This window comes from Lissotriton vulgaris, chromosome 8 (genome assembly GCF_964263255.1).
Source record: "Lissotriton vulgaris chromosome 8, aLisVul1.2, whole genome shotgun sequence".
NCBI classification, from domain to species: Eukaryota; Metazoa; Chordata; class Amphibia; order Caudata; family Salamandridae; genus Lissotriton; species Lissotriton vulgaris.
This window is the reverse complement of record NC_141696.1, coordinates 331318277-331343017: the sequence shown is the minus strand read 5'-3', so window position 1 is coordinate 331343017 and position 24741 is coordinate 331318277.

The following is a 24741-nucleotide window of genomic DNA, read 5'->3' as shown; positions in this document are numbered from 1 at the left end:
ATGATGCTCGCAGCTCACTGTTTTTGCTGGTACACATGAGGGGGAGTGACGAATTGGGTTTGATGGGCGGGTGGTGATTCGGAATGGGACACTTCTTCAGTGCGTGCTGTTGTGATACGTGAGGTCCCTCCCTATTTTACTCCGTTCTGTATGTTACCTAATTTTGTTACTGTATATGGGGTAGGAGGTGTTGTATGGCTGGGGAGTCCGGGAGACCTAGTATTCGTTGGGCTCCTCCCCACTTTTGTTCTTTTATGGGAGTTATAGATTAGAATACTCTTTTCTTACTCTCTATATTTCAGATGTTATAATTATTCCTTCTTTTCTCTTCTTTCTTCTCGCTCTATATTTCGGGTTTATTGGGCGACAGACACACTGCTGGGGGGGGGGTAGGCCGTAGCCTCTGCATGCGTGTAGGGTGGGGGGTTGGGGGATGGGATTTTAGTTTCTTGGTTTCGGTTTCTATAGTGCCTTGTTTGTTCTTTCTTTTTCTCTTTGCCTTCGTTTCTTTTTCTTTATTTCTATCTTGGGTCCGTGTTTGGGACAGCTGATGGGTGGGTGGCGGTGGACACTGTCTATGATGCTAGATATGATTACCCTGTTGTACAAATTCAGAGCCGCTCTGCCGCCTGGGGGGATTCGACTTTTGGGTAGATGATTGCATGGTAATATTGTTGCTACTGTCACGTCACGCCTGCACGGACTCCGCTTTCTTAGTTTCTTTGTTTATGCTAAAATCACGAATGTCGACCTTAATAGCTGCAAGAAAAAATATAAAACAAACCTTTATTAATCCTGGGACACGGTATCATTATGACCTACAGTGTAACTTTCAAATGCTTGCTTCTCGTAACAAGATGTTACTGTGTCGCCGTATTGCATGCTTTGGTGCTTCAAACGTATCCGTGGCCGGCCTGTTGGTTGTGGGCCCGTATTTGTTCTTTTCTTGATGCACAATAAAGGTTTTCAAAAATATAAAAAAAAAAAAATTATTTACAAAAGAAACCCATTCCGGTGATTGTAGTCTAGGGCCCAGTCCTGCCACGTTCCGGTACACTAACCTACCCTCAACCGACACGGAGTCTTTCGAAGATCCTGTGGTAGCTAGGGTTAATGTACGTGTGCTATTTACCCTTTGTTGATCACATCCCATATTTTGAACAATGATTAAGTCATAGGCCACCATCCCCACACGAACACTAAAGACAGTATCAGTTAGTGAATTTGATTTTACCCATGTGAGGCCCACACTATCTATCCTCTCACATCCACTACAATTTGAAGTAGGCTCCCTATCTCTAGGTTCCTGGATGCCCACAGTCGCTACCCCTAACCCATTAGAAGGCAGTCAATCTATTGCATCCAGCCCAGAGCTACTGGGCCCATGGCCATTTGCACTTAAAGGTATGTGTAAGGCATTCCAAAATCGAGGAGGGGGCAGCTTCCTCAATTGGATTCCTGAACGAGTAGGCGGGGAGGATCTGAGTTCTAACTGGAATAGATTCTCTGCTAAATCCTCAGTAGTCAAGGTTAGTTCAATGACATCTTGAGATTCTTCGGGATGGGTCAGTCTCCTTACTTTTTGTTATATCGTCCCTTATCACTGTTCTACATCCTCTGATGTAGCGCAGCGACTGAATTGCCTTATTCGTCAGACTGTCTACCCCTTCCCTGTCGGAGTCAGCCCTCCTTTCTAACTTTGGTACGTTAGTCATAAATATTTTCTTTGTGACAAAGTTCCCTTTCGTGATGGCTTGGGCCCTGCTGGGGTCTGCACTAGAATTTAGTGTCCCTTGTGTAGAACATTTAGGATTGCTATTTAGGGATTCCCCTGCCGCCCGCCTACAATCCCTTTTCTGGGACACTCCTGCTAACCCCCTACCCTCCATAGCACCCCTCATGTTCCTCTGCTCGTCAGACCTAGGTTGATTTTGTACTCTATATTTTCTCTGTGAGCCATGGACGCTAGTAATTTGGGTTGTAGGAGTAATTGGTATCCTTTTCGCCTCTCCATCTACATAGTGGGGCTGAGGGGGTTTACCACTCAAGGAAACACTTTTTCCCACTGACGCTTGGGTTCTTTGGTTGGCTTTGGTCAGGTAGGCAGTAGTTTGTGTGCTAGGAGCTCCCAATCTAGGCCATGGGTCACCTACATCAGATTTTGGGGCCGAGGTTAAATTAATAATCAGTAGTTTCATTACCTCAATCTCATCTCTTAATAGTGAGACTAGTTTAACCAGCCAGTTGATGGTTCCTGAACAATCATTAGCACTTGACAAATCACTCCCTTTGCCTCTTTCAGTGCTATTGGGTGTGCTGAATGTGACGCTAGGAATAGCGTTTGCCTCCTCATGTAGAATCTCTGCTAATGCCACAAATCTATTTGTACAAGGTATTGGGTCGTGGTTAATTACAACTGCTTCGTGGACTTTTCCCGCTTGGGTAGTACTATCGTCAGCCAGTTGCCGTTTTTTCCTCTCCCCGACTAATTTTTTCCTGACTTTGGTGTACAGACCTAGCCACTAGGGGTTTATGTTGTTTTTGGAACATTTCAGGGATGATAATAGGATGGGTTGCTAACTCTCGGGTGTCTGATTCTGGCAGCCCTTCCCCCCTGGTAGCCTCCATTGGGTCAGGGGGCCCCATTACATGAGTTAAGATATCATGGCAATCGTCAACAATAGAGTCAATAGAATCAATCTTGTTGAGTACACAGTTCATAGCAGCGTGTATTGGTCCCCCCTTCGCTTTCTTCTTTTTGCTTTGCTTTTGGCGTGTAGCCGACTCAGCCCCCCCACTTCCGCCTTCTATAAGTTTACGCTTGCCCGTTGTTCAGAAAATTTCCTATAGAACTATTAATAAGGATCATGAATGAAAGCGCACTCAGTAACTTGTTAATTTGGATTGAGTCCTGGGGTAGTCCAAATAATATTGCCACTATAACAAGATGTTAATGGTATGGCCCATCCCGTCCCGGACGGCCACAGACGGCCCGCCCTTTGCCCGGGCTTCGCCCGGCTTGTCCCGCGCGCGTCCCGCAGCGCGGGAAGCGGAAGATGTTAGATAATGCTGGTTGGCGTGTGGGCGGACCTACGCACAGGTGTTGACACGCACGGACTCCTGGGCAATGGAGTCCCATGCAGCGTGGTGTGTTGGCCCCTCAACAAATACGGCACAAGTCCTTTAGCACAGAACCCCTCCTGGGGCAGCAAACAGGTCCGATGGCAGTAGGCAAACTCAACGAAGCGGGATCCGCGTCAGCGGGTTCCGCGAGCAGTTTTCAGGTGCCGGTGGGCGTTTGGGCGGACCTACGCACAGGTGTTGACACGCACGGACTCATGGGCAATGGAGTCCCGTGCAGCGTGGTGTGTTGGCCCCTCAACAAATACGGCACAAGTTCTTTAGCACAGAACGCCTCCTGGGGCAGCAAACAGGTCCGATGGCAGTAGGCAGACTCAACGAAGCGGGACCCGCGCCAGCGGGTTCCGCGAGCAGTTTTCAGGTGCCGGTGGGCGTGTGGGCGGACCTACGCACAAGTGTTGACACGCACGGACTCCAGGGCAATGGCGTCCCATGCAGCGTGGTGTGTTGGCCCCTCAACAAATACGGCACAAGTTCTTTAGCACAGAACCCGCCTGGGGCAGCAAACAGGTCCGATGGCAGACTCAACAAAACTGTCATGTGCAACCCTCCCCACATTTGTTTTATAATATAGTGATTATGGAGAAAGGAAAGGTCAGAGAGGAGTGCAATAACAGTGTGAGTTATCAGGTCAATGGTTACAAAGAAAGGGACAGGTAGACAACAGAGAATTTATGAAGGTGAGAGATGTTGGACAATCTCAGGTGTGAGGACAGTCCAATGATTAACTGTTGCATGATGGGTAAGATAGTTGTGTTCTTGATTGGTAACTGGGCTGAAAATCTTTTCTGACTTTTGCTGTATGAATGAACATCAGATGTGATGGGAAGTGTGTGGAGTGCTGCCCACAGTCCTATATTAGGAAGAGAAGCTGCAGGTCGGTGACTCGCCAGTCATTCATGACCGGATTGACCATTGGATGATGACTGAACAGCGTGAAATATCCCAAACCATCCAGTCATGATCAGAACTGGCATTGGTGGTTGAATTCTTAATACTGGCCCTGTGACTGGGACTGTGCAAAATACCCATTGCAGAAGAAGACCCAATAATAAAGGAAGTGAGGGCCTGGCCAATGCATGAGCACCGAAGGGCCTGGTCAATCTATGAGCACCTATTAATACAAATAGTTTCAACCGAATAAAAAATGCTCACCTCTCACAAGGTGGCCTTTTGTTGGTTAGAGGGTATGGATAAATTGATAGAGCATAGGAAATCAAAGGTGGATTGGCCATATCCCATACCCCTACTGAACATCCCGTGCCCGCACTGGGCGTCCATTACAGCAATGGATGCTCAGAAATTTACCAAGATCGGTCGTCATAAAGTGGGCTAACCCTGGGCAGATTGTATGCCTGTGAATGGGTTGTGGTGATTAAGACAACTACAGTAATAACTACAACTACAGTAATAGTTTAGGAGTAGAGGCTGAAGTAACAATGTGACACTTGATGACTGACAATAGAGAACTGAACAATACACATACAGAGACACACACACACACAGACACACACACACACTGCTCTGCGTGATAAAAAAAACATGTTTACAAGAACAACAAGAAGCCTTCTATTTCCACACATCCATTCCTGTACCACTTACAGTAAATACAGTCTGAATTTAGAGGATGTGGTGCCAAACTGTCAATGAATCCAGAAGTGGATAAGGTAGACAAATCAACCTTTATCACAATGAAAACACTGCAATGCATCTTCCCACACAAGGTTCAAACTACCATCTCTTTTGTCCTATCAAAATTGGACTATGCTAATGGTCTGTATCATGGCTCAACCTTTTCAACTATGAGAAGACTACTACAAATTCAAACTCTGCAGCTAGACTCCAGCTACATGTAAAGTCACCAGCACAGATCTCTTCTGCATTTGCAAGTATTTCGGGCATGTCACTTCCCGTAGATCTTTGTACAGGAGTTGCAGAAAAGGACCCCAGAGCCTAGCATACTCCGAGCCCTTTCCATCTATACCCAAGGAGAGGCGCTCCATTGCAAGGGTATGCCACAGTCGTTGGATCCAATCTCAGGAATTAGGTATCGCCGGGGAACCCCACTGAGCCAAAAGGACCTGTTGCGCAGCTAGCAATAGCAAAGCCAATGCAATCTGTCTGCCCCTGAGAGAGCGCAAAGGGAAAGATTTAGAGTGTGGTAACCCCAGCAGCGTGTGTTCAGGTAGCCGAGGAAGTGTAATCTGAAAAGCAGAATCTAGCTCGTCAAGGACTATCGCCCAATAGTGTTCCAGCTTCGGACATCGCCATAACAAATGGGTCAAGGTTCTGGCCATCCCACAGCCCCTCCAGCAGAGGCCTGACTTCGCTTTGTCCCACATCTGAATGCGCGCTGGCGTGTAGTACCAATAGGTTGCTGTTTTATAGGCCAATTCGGTCCCAGCAGTGTTAGATGTCGTGTGGTGCGCTCTATAGAACACATGCTCCCATTCTTTGGTGGACAGAGGACCCCTAACTCCACCTCCCAGCGGACCTGCACTTTGGTACGGTGTTTCAGCAACAGCGTAGAATCATCGCAAAATGCTCTGAGATAAGATTCCGGTCATCCTTTTTGCATACCAACCAACGTTCAAAGGTTTTGAGGGGCTGCGACATGAATGCTACATTGGCCGGTTGGAGGTGGTATAGTTTAAGAGACCTTGGTCTGTAAGACACACATTTTGAATTTAAAACATAACATTATTGTGAGGGGTTTTCTTTAATAATCAAAATTGATTTCTTCTACCCAAATGAACCCTTTTTGCCAGTTTAGGATCATGAAAGACTAAGGAAAAAGACATTTAGCGCTTATACATATTTTGTAGTTTGCATGCAGCTCTTTGATGACAGTTAATAGCTTTCTATGCTATATTAAGATTTTAACTTATAAACTTCAAGTAACAAAGGATCCATGGGACACAAAAGCAGTAACCCACAGACCTGTTTACATTATATATACCTTGTGATCTGCATTGTACACATTCTCTGCAATAGGCATATTAAGCCACTGCACTACCTTAGAATAAGTTAAAACTTCCAATAGACAAACCTAGGGTCTCTCTCAAACAGGAACATTAATCACTGAAATGATCTTGATGTTTGTATTGATGCCTGAAAATCGCTGGAAGCAAGGAACGAGCAGCAGGTGCTTATAAAAGGAAAATATACTTGCAAACAGGCGCCCCTACCCCAAGTCAGCGCCCAGTGCCGTGGCACAGATTGCACTGCCCTAAAGCTGGCCCTTGGACCACTCTTCATCAGGAGGAAAATCAACAAATACATGCAACAAAGGAACCTACTCTCAAGAATGTCTCCCCACCTCACAATTCCTACATACAAGGAAAACCATGGGTGTAACATCTTTCTCAGTTCAAACAGCCAAACAATAGAATTCCCTACCTGCAAACATTATATCCGCAGACAACCATCTCCACTTCAGAAGATTAGTTAGGGGTGCCTCTTTTTCCACATGACAACTATACTCATAACTCAAGAATATACCACAATGCCATACTCAGAGATGACAAATTATACTTCCCATGCAATGGAAAAGAGCTCTCGTTATACAAGAACACGTCATTGTTCTTTGATCTATGCCTCCTGCTATAAACAGATACATTTATATAAGACGGAAATTATATTTTACACCACAGGATAGGTGTGTTTATCAGACCATGCCAAAATTGATGTTTGCATTACATGTAGATGCATATATACAGGATTATGCCTGCTATTAATATATACAATAAGTCCCATGAGTATATTTATGTTTATGTAAGTTAATTTGAGTTATTTGAAACCATAAACAATGTACCACACGATAAATGTGGACAAAAGACTATGTAAATATTGCCACTTTAATGTACATGTTTAATCAAGAAAAGAAAACTTTACCAAGCATCATGTGCATATATATCTATATATCAGTTGCACTCCTCTGCAACAAAGGATTGACGATGCAGTGTTTTGACAAATAATGGGTTTTATTTGTCGGATGATTGGACACGTTTCGCCTGTACCAGCAGGCTTGCTCACCAACAAAGTTAATGCCAAAATCAACCATTTTTAAATGTTGTGCATGTGACATATCACGTGATGAACTACAAATAGAATTCCATGGTAGATAAACTTGTAGTTTTTTTTAAATTTCTTCTTTTGTACCACACAATTAAAATTCATTATTTAGGTCACCAAAAGTAAATTAACCATATTTATAGTTTTTACTTTTTTGCCGTTACCAATATCATGAAAAATAATTTTCTGCATAGTGCATTAATCAACATTTGTCATTGCCCTCCTCATAACCAAATAGAGTGGGGCAATCATCCTCCCTTAAAACTCATTATTTTATCTGCAATCCCAATTATTTGAACCGCAGAAATTACTAGCTATATTTCCCGTTGGGATTTCCTGCTCGTATATCTTTTTTAATGAGTACTCTATTCATGAGTTAGAATACCGCCCCAGTGGGCTTAATTTTCACACTCTACGCAGAAGCACAACAGGAAATATAGCTAGTAATAATGTTGATTAATGCACTATGCAGCAAATTATTTTCATGAATATGATATTGGTAATGACTAAAAAGTAAAAACGATAAATATGGTTAATTTCCTTTTGGTGACCTAAATAATGAATTTTAATTGTGTGGTACAAAAGAAGAAATGTAATATAATTTTGTCAAAATGTTTATGTAAACTACGAGTTTATCTATCATGGCATTGTGTTTATAGTTCATGTGATATGTCACATACACAACATTTAAAAATGGTTGATTTTGGCCTTAACTTTGTTGGTGAGCAAGCCTGCTGGTACATGTGAAACACGTCCACTCAGCCAACAAATAAAACCCATTCTTTGTCACAACACAGCGTCGTCAATCATTTGTTGCATAGGAGTGTAACTGATATGAATTACGGACCGAGCTTGGATGGTCCGGTGTGACGACGCACCCTCTGTTCAGGAGTTCGCAGCGGCTGGTACACAAGCAGCGTGGAGTAATACATCTATATATATCTATCTATATATCTATCTATCTATATATATATCTATCTATATATATATATATATATATATATATATATATATATATATATTTCCAACAAAAGACGCCACACTCTGGAATACAATATTCAAGTTAAATTACACTTGTAACGCTCCACCAACGCTTTTCAATCTCGCAGGTCAAAGGCATCAACGCATTGATGGAACATTACAAGTGTAATTAAACTTGAATATTGGATTCCAGAATGCAGCGTCTTTTTTCGGAAATTAAATTCAGTGCTTGGATTCTGCCCTTACGTCTGCACCTGCTGTTGTGCGTGCTGTAAATCTGAATCACATTGTGAAAAATAAATAAATATATATATATATATATATATATATATATATATATATATATATATATATATATATATATATGTATATCGCACTCACACCTCCTCTGCTGTACCAAAAAGATGCTGCACTCCGGGGGATGCTTTTCAAGATTCTTTATTGCAGGTAAAACAAACGCGTTTCGGCGAGATGCCTTCCTCGGTGTTCATTGCACACTGAGTGAAACCGGTTTAAAAAAATTGTCTATCGGGAGTAACGATAAAGAAAGGACAAAAGCGTCTGTTGTTAACTTAGACGCCATTTTAGAAAGGTAAAATACTCCATCATTGCATACATTAATATACAATATTTACAGAACGAGTGACCTCTCACATTTCATAATTGTACAAACTCATATTTACAATTGATCTTGCCGTGTATCAGCACTTTTCCTTTCTTTACTTTGGATTACAGTTCTCCCTCAAAAAACAGTCTATTTAGCGCGTGTTTGATTTGTAATTCGCAATGATTGACCTCAGATGTTTCAGAAACAGAGAAGGGACGATGTACCTGCTCATTCCCGCAGGCACGTTTTTTCACCTGAAATAGGCGAAACTTTATTGTAGCTGTGTATGTGCTACATAGGACAACAATTTTATATAAGATTGCCGTCCTGTTGCGTGATGTTACTCATTATCCGCACAACTATATTACACGGCTTGATTAAATATAGTTGTGCGGATAATGAGTAAAGTGAAATTGCTCTCCAGAAAAAAGAAATTCAATTGACCAACAAAAGAACATGGAAGATCCAACAATTTATCAACTGCAAAAGCCAGTTTGCAATTTATATTATAGAATGCCCATGTGCATTGAAATACGTACGAACTGAAGAAACGTATCCTGGAACATGTCAGGGCAACAGTCAACTATGACCAAAGTAATGCTGTCGCCAGACACATGGAAAGAGAACCTGCCAGCAACTGGAAGGAACTAAAATTCTATGGAATTGAAACTGTGGCACCTCATCCTCGCGGCGGGGACTGCGAACGGACTCTACGACAGAAGAGTTGAAACACAATTTAAACTTCAGAACCCTCACACCTCATGGTTGGAACTAGGATGAAGAACTGCATTATCACCTTTAACAATCCCCTGACCTACACAAAGACCATCGGAACTTTGAACTTTATTGACTTTGACTTCCCATTAAATGTATTGGTTTTAATTCACTTCACCATCACTAGCACATTTTTTACCACATACCGCTAACATGTAGCCACCAAATCACACCCTGGCCCCAAACAACAAGGGGAGTTATGAGAAGAGCAATCCAAGTGGGCATATACATTACAAATACCCACCAGAGGTATAGTTACACGACCCCCAGCATAGCAAGTGGATAGAACTATAGGAGGCAAATACAGGTCACTAACACCCACTTGAGGGTAAAATATGTGTATGTCACAAACACCCACTAGAGGGAAAAGTAAGTTGATAAAACTGCAGGAGGCAAATAAAGGTCACTAACACCCACTAGAGGGAATAAGTAAGCGAATATATACAAAAATCATTCAAAGACTGCCTGATGACAGTGTTGCTGGGAGTGCTGCTATGGATTAAAATAACAAAAGAACAACTTGAAGTATTGGTCATTTGTGGTAAAAAAGGAACCGGGAGTGCGCTGTATCAATTTGCGTGTGAGCAAAAAACTGATGCATTTTCGAGCAGCAAGGCTCGGCTGCACCTGATACGCACCGCCAAAAGAGCGCTTGAGAGCCCTGACGGGGGCACTTTGTTTGGATATATAGATATATATATATATATATATATATATATATATATATATATATATATATATATATATATATATATATAGATATAGATATATATATATATATATATATATATATCTCAGATAGCTCACATGTTCAGGTATGCAGATGATCTTTTGCTCATCTGGAAGGGTACAGAGAGTGAAGCTCAGATCTTTATTGACTCTCCGAATGTTAACAACATGAATTTGCACTTTACCAGCCACATTAGCAAGTCTACAGTGATTTTTCTTGATGTTGAAATATTTTTCTCAGAAAATCTCCTCAATACCAGGCTGCATAGGAAAAGCATGGCGGGCAACTCCGTGTTACATGCGGAGAGCAATCATCCCGCCCATTTGATCCGCAGCATCCCCGATGGAGAGATGCTGTGGATCAGAAGGATTTGCTGCCTTGATACTGATTGTATCTGAGCACAGAGGGAATGTCGCTCCAGATTCATTGAGAGAGGATACAGCCCAAAAATGATTGACAAAGCTACCAATAGAGCTAATACACAGGGTAGATCTCAGACATTGGTGACCAGAAGTGCAGTCAGGACTATTCCAAGTGAGGATCAACCGTTGAGGCTGATATTGACGTACAGCAATCAATATCATGCGATTAGAAGAATCATCACAAAAACTGGCCTCTCATTAGGAATGATCCCACCCTAGGGGAAAAAACTTACACGCTCCCCCAACCTGACATTTAGAAAGGCTAGTGCTTTGAGTAACACACTGGTCACTAGTAGTCCAGAGGTAAAAAACAGTGATTTATGGATCTTGGGAAGCAAAGGGTTCATTAAATGTGCCATATGCAAGGCATGTAAACAGGGTGTCAACAAGACTGAATATCATAGCCCCTTTAAGAACAAGCCTATCAAAATAAATAAAAAACTGACATGCCGAATTGAATTTGCCGTATATGTGCTGGAGTGCCCTTGTGGTTTGAAATATGTGGGGAGCGCAAAACCCCAATGCCACAAAAGGATACTCCAGCACTTACGTGCAATTAAAAATGGTGACGATTCGTACCCAGTGGCTCGGCATTTTGAGGCTATGCATGCTAAGAATCCAGATGACCTAAGATACTATGTGGTGGACTGTATTCCCCCGTTGAGATGTGGAGGAGATAGAAATACAAAGCTGAGAAAGTTAGAGACAAAGTATATACTTGAGATGGACACTAAAAGTCCTAATGGATTGAATTGAACCAAAGATTTTTTTACGTTTTTATGAAAATATTCTGTTTCTAAATGTAAATATGTTCGATTGTTTTTCATCAATGAATTTATATTTGCCATTCGCTGAATATGAAATACATTTTTTATTTACAATTTTTTTTATCAATTTTTAGGGTTGGTACACTTATTATAATACCACTTTGCACTTTATCTTGGAAAATTCTTGCATTGCCCACTGGGGCTTTAATAAGTATGTGGCCTTGCCACTGATGTGTTTGATGCTGCTATTTTCTAATATGTGAAAATATTGTGCTTTTGAAATAAGTTGTGATTTTGCCAATTTAGAACTTCATGCACAGATTTTAATTAATCGTGTTTATAAAGTTGGATTTTCCCTTTTTTTGGCTTTTAAATCACACCTAGATTGATCTTAAATATTTATTATAAATATTTATTGATGTATTTGCACTAAGCATTAGCAGTCATTTGCACATTCAACATATCGTATTTTACAGGTATAATTATGATGTGGTAGACTTTCAGTCTGTTGTCCCTGTTCATTGCACTGTCACTTTAAATAACAAGAGCTTCCCCATGTAACTTGTCATGTGATCAAGGTCCGAGGAGGACCGAAACGCGTCATGGCGGAGGTGCTGGGTGAAAAAAAAAATATTTCAGCACGACTTTGGGTACGCTTCGTCCCTGTGGAGATTGAATTCCTGTGGGTGAGACGAGTACAAGGAAATATATATATATATAAATATATATATTACCTACTGGCGGTCGCCAGTAGGTAGTTATAGTTAGGATTGTTTTGAATAGGGAATTCGCAACATTCTATTGGGAATAACTTTGGCGCCGGTTGATGAATCTGCCTGAAAATTTCCTCAAATTTGCCTGGGGCGCTCCGCTCCTTCCCTGAGAGTTTGGGGGGGATTCGTCAAGCGGGGGCCGAGATAAAAGGGGTCCCAAAACGTGTTTTCCCCATGTTAATTTCCATAGGGCGGTCGAACTTACTTTTAGCCCGAACGGCTGAATGGATTTCCACCAAACTTGGCAACATTTTAGGGATTGGTAGCCTGATGTGCCTTTGCTATGTCTCAAGATATGTGCTCCAGTGGATTTTGAGTAATTTAGGTCAAAAAAAATATATATAATTATAAGCGCGCACCGGGACGCGCTCGCGCAGAAAGCTGATTGGCTCTCGGGTGTCTGTCAACATTCCAAACAGTCCGGAGCGGCCGCCATCTTGTTTCTCGTAGGATCGAGACACAAGAGGTGGCAAAAACAAAGGGGGAAACGACCAAAAGGGGGCAGGGTAGACCCCCCTGACCCCCTAGGTTTGATGTGGGGGCCATAAAAGGGCCCCGCAAGGCAAAAAAACCACATTTTTTTGATTTTCGCGGGGGGAGCGCCCGGTACGCGCACCGGGGAGCGTACCAGGGAGCGTACCATGGGGAAAACCCAGTGAAACAGTAAAATAATAATTTAAAGTGCTTAGAGGTAGGGTAGCTCTGAATAGAGTTGTTGTGTTGTGTGGGTGATTTAAGTACCAACATGTAGGTACCAAGCATAGTCTTAAATTTTATGTACACCGTCTCCTCTGTAGATATCTTGCATGTTGTTACAGAAGTTATTGTGGTATATGGAATCCATACCATAGTCTGTCAGGAAAGCAGAAACAGATACTTTAAGCACTCCCTGAGAAGGTCTAGGGGATTATGGGTAGTCTATCCTGCTCTCTTTTGATGAAAAAGAGATGTAAAATACACATTGGAGATAATATAGTGGGAGAAAGGAAGTAACTATGAGCAAACTTACTATGTAACACAAAAATGTTGCACAGTATATTATAAGTCTCACTTTATTTTATAATCATGTTGGTACTACTTCATGAATTAAACATAAAAATGAATAATGTCTCAAACAATTTTTGATTATTAAATATACATTTATTCTTCTGATTTTTCAAAATTTAATAAAACTTCCAACATTAGATTGTCTGGAATTTCCTCATAATTATCATTGCATGATTCTATTTGTTCCAAACAGTCAATTAATTGTTGGTCCAGAGAGTCATCCATGAAATCCAAGTCATCTTTTTTTCTTCTGGATTGTTTTCAACCTTTATTTCGAAAGAAATAATATTGGATTGTTGTTTTCCTTCCATTTTCTTTCTGTAAATTGCATAAAAAATAACTATATCAGTAGAGTTAGGGTATTTTGGGTTTAAGTTCAGACAGGTACTTCTGAGTTTTTAACAGTGAAGTAATTTTTGGGCAGTGTATGGTTTCAGGCAGGAAGTAGAACTATTAAAAAGTGCATGTGATGAAGCCTAAGTAAATTCATAATTATACCAGAGAAGCCTAACTCAATCCATAACTATAACAGAGAAGCCTATCTCAATCTATAACTATTACAGAGGGACAGTATATAACTATCAGAAAACGTTTTCCCAAATTAACTTAAAGTGCGCAACATAGTTCCCCTTCCAAATTAACAACTTACCTTTGTCAAAGCAGTTAAAGTTTTCAGTGAAAATCCTTTTCAAATGTACCTCAGGTAGTAGTAGTCAAAATGGCTGTGTTTCCCTCTAATTTTTCATATATATTCATGTACATAACCAATCAAATGTCAGCACATAAAAGTACAAAATGTAAGTAACATTTTAATTGGTTGTAAATTCTAACACTTACATCTGTGTTTTTGTCATGTAATTTACCTCAGGATATTTAGACAGGGCTATAGCCTAAATGGCTCAATGGAATACCACCAAATTTGGGAAAATGGTAGGGACTGCTATGTAGTAGGGCCTATTCTAAATTTGGTGAAAGTGTCTCCAGTGGTTTTTATGTAATTTAACTTCCCACATTTTTTGGGAGCGCTTACCGGTGCGCGCTCCGGTACGCGCACCGGGAGCGCTACGGGAGTCCGCCATTTTGTGGTTCTGTAGAATTGAGACACAAGATGGAGGACAAACAACGTTGGGAATGGGTAAAAGGGGGCACGGTAGACACCCCCTGACCCTCTATGTTTTCTGAGGGGAGTTTAGGAGGTACATATATGACAAAAAAAATGTAAAAAATGTTTACATTTCGCGGGGGGAGCGCCCGGTACGCGTACCGGGGAGCGTACTTTGGTGAAAAATAGTGAAAAAAAGTTAGAGTAAGAAAATAATTTTGAGTGATCAGAGGTAGGGTAGCCCTGAAAAGAGCTTTTGGGTTCTGTGGCTGATTTAGGTACCTACAAGTAGGTTCCAATGCACAGTTGTAAGTTCAGGAGGAATATTCTATTCCCCTCATCTGAGAAGTGCACACCATCTCCTCTGTAGATATCTTGCATGTTGTAACGCAAGTTATTGTTGTATATTGAACCCATTCCATAGTCTCTCATGTAAGCAGAAACAAATTTATTCACATGTTTCCGTGCTTTCTCAAATTGTGGACAAAATTGGTTGGACCACTTCCATTTCTGTCTTTGACATATATTGGAATATACCAAGGCAGTTTGTGGAAAAAGTGCCATCAATTGACCAAAGGTGTCCTTTAAAAGCATTTGCAGACCTACCCCAGTCAAAGTGCCCAAGTCATTTCCACCACAGTGCACAATTAAGAGGTCAGGGTGTGGCAGATGCAAAAAGGTTTTCACCAATGGTATCAATTGGTGACATCTCAATCCTCTCGGGCCAATCCACTTGATGTCCACATTTGGTAAATCAAGGTTGTGAAAATTTCTGATAGCTGCATACCTTTGAGCCCAGTGGATGTAGCTATGTCCAATAATCCAGACAGAATACACAGTTAGAGAAGGCTCTAGTGCAGTCAGTTGAAGTGTGGGAATGAAATGGCAGTTGGAACAGTAGGAGTTTACAAAAAAATAACTGTGGAGTTTCACTGCTTCTGAATCACAAGAAATGATTAGTGGATTCAGAGAGTTGAATACTGAAAGTTAGGGTGCATGGTTGTGTTCTGTGAAAGAAGCAATTTGAATGGTTAAGAAAAAGTCATTTAAAGAAACATTGCACCGGATAAGATGGTGTATTAAGAGGTCAAACATCCTTGCTGAGTTCATTTGCAACATTGTAGAATAAACTTTTGAACCTGAGAGTTCAGTGAGGAGGGAGTTGCTATGGTAACAGGTAGAAAGGGCTGAGGGGGGAAGGGTGTTCGTTTGAAAATAGTGAGGGAAGAGTTTTGATTGGTTGACAAGAGGCATATGTGTGTAAAATTAGAGGTTTTCTGTGCCAGTCATGGTTGCAGTGTCTGAAGTGCATACCTTTTGCTCTGCTAAAGAAAGATTGGTGTGTGTCTGACACTGTTCTCAATCTCCCAAAGCATTTGTAAAGGTGAGTAATGATTCATTTAATATAGATAGAGACTTGTATGCTCTATGGAGAAGATTTGGAAGCAGATTGTATTTTTTAATGTTGCTTTGTGTCATGTTTTTTGATAATGCTTGGTAAAAAGATTTTGCTGCATAGAGGAATTGTCTTTTGTGAAATAGTGAGGTTTCAGTAGTGACATGGAATGCTTGTACATAGTACCTGTGCTGTGTTTCTAAAATGTTATTTAAAAAACGATTTTGGGGTAAATGAATGGATTTTATATTTTTGAGAAGGAATAAATACTGTCTGCCTCATTAAATAAATATATTTGAACCTTTCACAATGATGTCACCTGCGTTGCCTCAGATTAGGAAGCAGATTGAGCTTCTTTCTTGTTGGTTTGTGTCATGTTTTTTGATAATGCTTGGTAAAAAGATTTTGCTGCATAGAGGAATTGTATTATGTAAAATTGAGAAGTTTCAGTAGTGACATGGAATGCTTGTACATAGGACCTGTGCTATGTTTCTAGAATGTTATTTAAAAAACGATTTTGGGGTAAATGAATGGCTTTTATATTTTTGAGAAGGAATAAATACTGTCTGCCTCATTAAATAAATATATTTGAACCTTTCACAATGATGTCACCTGCGTTACCTCAGATTAGGAGGCAGATTGAGCTTCTTTCTTGTTGGTTTGTGTCATGTTTTTTGATAATGCTTGATATGAACATATGCAAGATAGAGGAATTGTATTTTGTGAAATAGTGAGGTTTCTGTAGTGAAATGGAATGCTTGTACGTAGGACCTGCGCTGTGTTTCTAAAATGTTATTTAAAAAACGATTTTGGGGTAAATTAATGGCTTTTACATTTTTGAGAAGGAATACATTGTTTCTGCAAGATTAAATAAATATATTTGAACCTTTTAGAATGATGTCACCTGCGTTACCTCAGATTAGGAAGCAGATTGAGGTTCTTTCTTGTTGGTTTGTGGCATGTTTTTTAGAAATGCTTGATATCAACATATGCAAGATAGAGGAATTGTCTTTTGTGAAATAGTGAGGTTTCAGTAGTGAAATTGCATGCTTGTACATAGGATCTGTGCTGTGTTTCTTAAATGTGATACGAAAAACGATTTTGGGGAAAATTGATGGCTTTTACATTTTTGAGAAGGAATAAATAGTGTCTGCATGATTAAATAAATATATTTGAATCTTTCACAATGAAGTCACCTGTGTTTCGTCAGATTAGGAAGTAGATTGTGCAGATGAGGTGAGGCCTGTCCAGGGGTGTAGATGAGGTGAGGCCTGTCCAGGGGTGCAGATGAGGTGAGGCTTCTTCAGGGTTGCAGATGAGGTGAGGCTTGTACAGGGGTGCAGAGAAGGCGAGGCCTGTGTTCAAGAGTGTAGTGGGAGAGAGACCTGTCCAGGGGTGGAAAGGAGGTGAGGCCTGTGCCTAAGAGTGCAGAGGGGGAGAGGCTTCATGAAGTCGAGTCCACTGCACTCTTAGACACAGGCCTCACCACCTCTGCTCCCCTGGACAGGCCTCACCTCCTCTGCGTTTCTGGACAGGCCTCACCTCATCTACATCCTTGGACAAGCCTCTCACCCACTACACTCTTGATCACAGGCATCACCTCTTCTACAACCTTGAACAGGACTGATCTCCTCTGACCGCTGGAAAGGCCTCACCTCCTCTGCGCCCCTGGACATGCCTCACCTCATCTGCACAATCTGCTTCCTAATCTGAGGAAACACAGGTGAAACGTGCAATCATGTAGACACTATCTAAACCTTATGAATAATGTAAAACCAATTTATGTGCTCTAAATCGATTTTTAATTATCATTTTAAAAACAGAGCACAGGTGATATGTACAAGCATTTCATTACACTACTGAAACCTCACCTTTTTACAAAATACAATTCCTCTATGCACTAACATTTCTTTACAAAGTATTATCAAGAACCATGACACAAAGGAAGAATGAAAAAGCTTAATCTGCTTCCTAATCTTAGGAAACACAGCTGACATGTTTGTGAAAAGTGCAAATATATTTATTTAATCATGCAGACACTTTGTAATCCTTCTGAAAAATGCTAAAACCATTCATTTGCCCCTTAATCGTTTTTAAATTAACATTAAGAAAAACTGAGCACAGGTCATATGTACAAGCATTCCATTTCACTACTGAAACCTCAGTTTTTTACAAAATACAATTCCTCTATGCAGCACATTTTTTTACCAAGCATTAACAAAAAACATAACAGAAAGCAACAATAAAAAACACAATCTGATTCCTAATCTGAGGAAACACACCTGACATGATTGCGAAAGGTGCAGAGGAGGTGAGGAAAGCCCAAATGGCTTTCATGATTGTGAAAGTGGCTGAGTAGGTGAGGCCTGTGTCTAAGAGTGCAGTGGGGGAGAGGCTTTATGAAGTCCTGTCCACTGCACTCTTGGACACAGGCCTCACCTCCTCTGTTCCCCTGGACAGGCATCATCTCATCTGCACTCATGGTCAGGCCTCATCTCATCTGCACCCTGTTACCATCAATTATACCCAATACATTGAGGCCTGTCCAGGGGGCAGAGAGGAGGTGAGGCTTGCTCAAGGGTCAGAGGAGGTGAGTCCTGTCCATTGCACTATTGGACACAGGCCTCACCTCCTCTGCACCCCTGGATAGGCCTTACCTCATCTGCACAATCTGTTTACTAATCTGAGGAAACACAGGTGACATGATTGTGAAATGTGCTAATATATTGTTTTAATCATGCAGACACTATCTAATCTTTGTCAATAACGTAAAACCAATTCATGTGCCAGAAATCTTTTTTTAAATAACATTAAAAACAACAGAGCACAGGTCACATGTACAAGCATTTTATTACACTACTGAAACATCACTTATTTTCAAAATACAATTCCTTTACGCATCAACATTTGTTTACCAAGCATTATTATTATTTTTCCACCTGTCCCCTTCTAACACCCTCTCTCTGACTTATTCCTTTTTACATCCTGACTCTGTGTGACACTCTCTCTTTGACTTACTTTCTCTTACACCCTGTCTCTGATTTATTCCCTCCCTCTCTTTTTTACAGCAATTTCTAAATCATACTCTCTCTTACATCTTCTTCCTGATTTACTCCGTCTTACAACATTTCTCTTTGTAACATTCTCTCTCTGTCTTACTCCCTATTACACCTTTTGTCTGTTTTACACACTCTCTCCCTCTTTCTGACTTTTTTATTCTCTTCCTCTCTTCCTGTTAAATCCTCTGTCTGACCTACTTCTTGTTATATCCTCTCTCTGATTTACTTCCTCTTACACCCTCTCTCAAACTTAATCTCTCTCTCTCCCTTTTACAGGCTCTCTCTGTTTTAGTCTCTTTTACATCCTCTTCCCTTCTAACAACCTGTCTCTGTCTTACATCCTTTTACACCCTTTCTCTGTTTTACACCCTGTTACACCCTTTTTCTGACTTACTCTTTTTCTCCCTTTCTTTGACTTACTCCCTCTCCCTATTACATCCTTTCTCTGTCTTAAAACAAATTATATACTCTCTCTGTCTTACTCCTTCTCTTTTTTTTACTCCCTCTACCTGTTTCTTTGTCTGACTCTCTCTGTCTCTTTGTGTTACTCCCTCTAGCTGTTTTTCTCTGTCTTCCTCCTAGTTATATAGTTGCTGTGGTATAAACTTAGATATGTTGTAAACTAGTGTTTATATTGTTTGCTTATTGTCATTGCTTTGTTGTTTGCTAATAGTGGTCTATAATGTGTTATTATTTTCTTTACCACAGATTGAAATCAACAATTCAAAAGTAAGGAAATATGCCCTCAAGGCAGAGGAGAAGGAAAGATGTCATACGGAAAAAATCAAAAACAGCAGCGGAATTAAAGCACTCCCCTAAAACAAGTACTTCAAAAAACACAAAAAAAGGTCCTGGTAAGACAACTAAGTCTTTTTTTCGGAACATATGTAGAGCAAAAAAAATGTTAATGGGAATGTGAATATACAGAAGGAGAGAGCAAATTTGAAAAGGAAGGAGAGGCCCCCCAAAAATGTTACTACTGGGGCAGGAGAGAACAGTATGTATAGCAATAGAAGGCAAAACCAATTTAGGGACATTCGTAGACGAATGTTTCGCAATAGGGTAGTTTTAAATTTGTTAAAAAATGTAAAGAAAGGTAAACAGAGAGCTGCTTTTTACAAGAAAAAGAACAGTGTAAGAAGATTGTTGATCAGGCTTTTGAAGTTAAGAAAAAATTATTTATTTTAGTTATCAATAGAATTAGGATACTTAACAAGGCAATTGATGTTTTCAAATCGAACAGTAGATGGAAAAGAATAATTAATCAGACTAATTTTTGTGAAGTTTTTTCTGGAGACTGGATGCATAGTTCCAGTTCTGAGCCATTTTTTAATGAGGAGAGTTACTTCCAGGAGAATGTTTTGGTGCATGCAGTTGACACCAGTGGTCGAGCATATGAGGTGAAAGACGGTTGTCCGATGGAAAAAGAGAAACTTGTGTCTAGAGATGCAGAAGAGGTGTTAGCTGATGAAGTTTTAGGGAGACGTACTAAGGGTTCAGTGTACACATGGAAGTGTAGTAGTATTTGTAGTGTGCGACAGGATTCAATCGATTTGCTTCGTAATTTCTTACGTACATATAGTAAGAAAAGTCTAAAACCGAAAATGAAGATGTTGCAAGACTTAGATCCTTGCAGGGTGAGAGAAAACACAGGTTTGCATGGGCATTCACTGGCTTGTTTTTCTAGAAAAGTATGTCAGAGTGTTTTTCATTATTTTAGGATGTTAGCAGTGCATCATAATAAAGTGAGGAAATTAGTGAGAAGGTTGTACTATGCAAAAAGTCCAGCACTTAAGCTTAAACAGTTAAACAGTGCTCTTTTGCATGGATCTGAATTAGATGTGAAAAGCATTTGTGAAGAAATTGAGTTTTGTTATTTTGGGGACAAAGAGGACAGTGTAGAAATTGATATAGTAATAGAAGGTATTGTGGAAGACAATGTACAGATTTCAAGTACAGAAAAGTTTAACGAGGAAATTACCAAGTTTAAGGTGAAATCAAGTGAAAGGCCTAATTTTACTTGTGTGTGTTGTCGACGGACTCATTATAAGATTCTGACTAGGTTAGTTGATTTATATGCAAAAAGTGAAATGGAAAATAATAGTGAATGGAAGGATTTTGTAACTTATTTGTTGGTGGAGAATTCTATTGATTTGAGTTCTGATCAGCGTATTTGTAATTATTGTTTTAAAAAATTAAATGAAAACAGAATGCCTGCTAGAGCTGTTCATAATGATCTTGAGTTGGTAAACATTCCTTCTGAATTGGATTTAAATACTTATGAATCTATTTTGATTCAATGTGCCCATCCTTTTCAGGCTATTGTTCGCATGGAGCCTAAGATAGGGAAATTGCCTCCTTCAGATTTACAAAGAGGATTACAGGGAAGAGTTGTTTATTTGCCTCTAGATTTCAAGAAAAATATTGATACAATTGGTGTAGAAAGAGTAGAAGAGAAACCTCTGGTTATTCTAGTTAATGGGGTTCCGACAAAGAGTAAGAAAATCTGGCAAGATTTAGTGGATGTTAGGAAAGTCAAAAAGGCAACGTTGTATTTGGTCAAAAACAATGAGTACTACAAACATGTATGTGTTGGCGCAGAGGAAACAGCTACAGAAGAAGACAGCGATTGTTCAGCCGGCCAAATTGAAAACGTTGATGTATCTAGAAGTGAAGAAATATATACTGTTCATCCTTTGCATTCCAATTGATTTGTTTCAAATGAAAGCAGAAAAAGGGAGCCCCATTAGTGTATGGGAAGAAAGTTTGGAAGCTCGTTGTTTTCCACAATTATTTCCAACAGGTCGAGGTGGACGATATGACGATCGACCGATTCAAATTTCTGCAGCTGAATACCGGACTTTAAGATTATATGCTGAAGATCCAAGGTTTCGTCAATGTATTCCGTATTTGTTTCATCTACTGTATGAAAGTGATTTGTCTGGGCTTTCTTATGCAGTTAACCATATACTGAAAAGTGGAGCACATCTGCAAAATGTTTCGGCGAGGGACTTTATGGAGAAAGTCAATCTGCAAGACAGTATTTTGGAATCTCAGCTAATCAATCTCATGGCATGTCAGCGTGGTACAAACGAGTATTGGTTCCGTCGTCATGGGGAGTTGAAATGTATGCTAAGAAACTTAGGAACTGCTACATGGTTCCTCACTCTTAGCTGTGCTGAGTATGCATGGGACGACTTACTTCAATTTCTACGAGAGGCAAATGGAAACATACAAAATATAGAATTCAAAACACCTGGAGAACTGTGTTCTTTGGATCCAGTGAATGTATGCCGATATTTTAATCATAGATTTGAAGCTATGATGTCTTTTATTACTAACAAAAAAAATCCTCCCCTTGGAGAGGTTTTGGATTTCTTTGGGACGAAGGAGTATCAAGCGAGAGGTGCTCCTCACATACATATGTTGTTATGGATTAAAGATGCACCCAAATTTGGAACTGATTCGGATGACACAGTGATGAGTTTCATTGAAGAGTATTCAACATGTGCTGTTCCGAAAACTACTGAAGAAAACAGTTTAAGGCAACAAGTTTTACGCTTACAATCCAATCGTTGTGGAAAGTACTGTCGTCGAAAATTCAGAAACAAGGACAAGTTCTACACAAAATGTCGTTTCGCGTTTCCACGACCAGTGGTTTCTAAAGGAAGAGTAAATAATTTGATGTCTTCTCTGCGACATACTGTGACGAGGAAATCACCAAAAAATACATACAATTTAAAAAGAAACGAAGAGTCCAAGTACATTAACGACTACAACCCAGTGATTTTGTCCATGTGGAATGCTAAAATGGATATTCAGTTCGTTGCTGACAAGTCTATTGCTGTGGCTCGATATGTGACGTCTTACATCACAAAAAAAGAAAAGACAGAACTGAAGGAAATGTGGGAGGACATTTCACATGAAAAGAGTATAAGTAGAAAATTATACAGTTTCAGTCTGAAGATGTTGTTGCATCGAGAAATTGGAGCATATGAATGTTCTGATCGGTAATCATCAGCAAGTCTCTAAGCCAAATCGAGAACAATCATTTGGTTATCCTCCCAATGTTGTACTGAAAGCTGAAAAGAGAATTGGGAAAATAAGAAGAGCTAATACATTGCTCACCAAGACGCATTCAACACAGAACACCGACACTATTAGGCTTATCACTGAATTCATTTCTCTTCATGGTACATAACGGAAGAGTTTGACTAAACATTGGGGGCTCTTAAAATCAGAAAAAGCACTCGAAAACTGCATCACAGACAGACCACAGATCGCTTTCAGAAGAGGTAACACACTCAGGACAATTTTGAGTCCTACTGTTCCGCCGGCACTACCACCACAACATGGATGACCCAACATAGTGTGGGTTTCTACAAATGTGGTTTCTGCACAATGTGCAAATGGGCAAAACATGGTACTACCAACTTTTTGGGTCCAGATAGTGTTACTTACACCATTAGGACCAATATCAACTGTACTACTAGATTTGTCGTTTACATCATTGAATGCCAGTGTGGCAAATTCTATGTGGGGACTCGGAGTACTATCAGACCCCTGAAAGATAGAATAACGGAACATGTTAGGGCTATACATAAACGTGACCCTAAATATCCTGTGGCATTACATGTTGTCACTTGCCAAAGCAGCAACAGTGATATTTATGTAAATTTTTTTGGCATTGACATGGTTTTGCAAGGTGTCAGAGGGGGGAACAGAGAACTTAAGCTACGAAGAACAGAAGCCATGTGGATCATGCGCTTGCGTTCGGTCCAACATGGGCTCAATTATGATCAGGAGATGCAATATTTTTTGGGTGACTAGACTTGGGTAGTGCACTTTACTCCAAGTTTACTAATTAATTGATCCTTTGATGTTATTTGCCTCCACCTGTGATCATCCTTCGTACCTGTTTGGATAGTTTCTCGATTGTATGTCCTCATCAGGACACTAGGATACCTACAATATAAGCAAGAACATATAAGTAGTTACAAGTCTCTTACACTGTGATGTGGGTTTCGAAGCATTGTTCGCTGCAGCACACACTTAGGCACTCATAACCCTGTACATACGTTTGCCTGAGAACAACAGTGACACTGGCCGAATCATTTGACAGCAATGGTCTAATTATTTGAAAGTTCCTTTCAGATATACAGGTTAGGCGAAATTCGAATTTTCATGTCAAATGTATTCATAAATGTATAATTTACTAATGTCTTTCAGCTAACCATAAGTTTGACACATGTGCAAAATGTTTTGGATCAGAACATGTATCACTTCTGCATTGTAACATTGACTTACAGTTTATATTTATCTTCCCTAATAATGCGACAAGTTATTATATTTTTTAAGTCACGTATGAGTGGGGTAATCACTACGTCAACATCACTCGCATGTGGTTTCTTGTAACCACTTAACACCGTTACGACTATGATATCCACATAGGATACACCGCTAGAATGCACTTCAGATATTTCTTCTATTATGTCATGGCGCGATCACCATACGGCCGTTTTCAGAATAGGTTACGCTCTAGTCTTCACTGCGAGATGACGCGGCAGTAATGCGTGCACTTAACCCCGTACTTCCGGGTCACGTGCACACCGAGATCACCACCCTGAGGAATACGTGGCGGCACAGACTATACACACTGGGTAAGCGCTGTTTTTACTAGGACTACCGCAATATTGGTACTCTTACACTAGAGATTTCCTCTTGAGATCAAGGTGAGACTAACTTACCGTTACTCAACTTGATTTCCTGATTCGGGTGTGATATACAGAAGTGGGTCGTACCCGACCCGGAGCCTGCAATACTAGCGCCTTTCCCTGAGAGGTAAGATTGCCTTACGGTCTGTCCGGA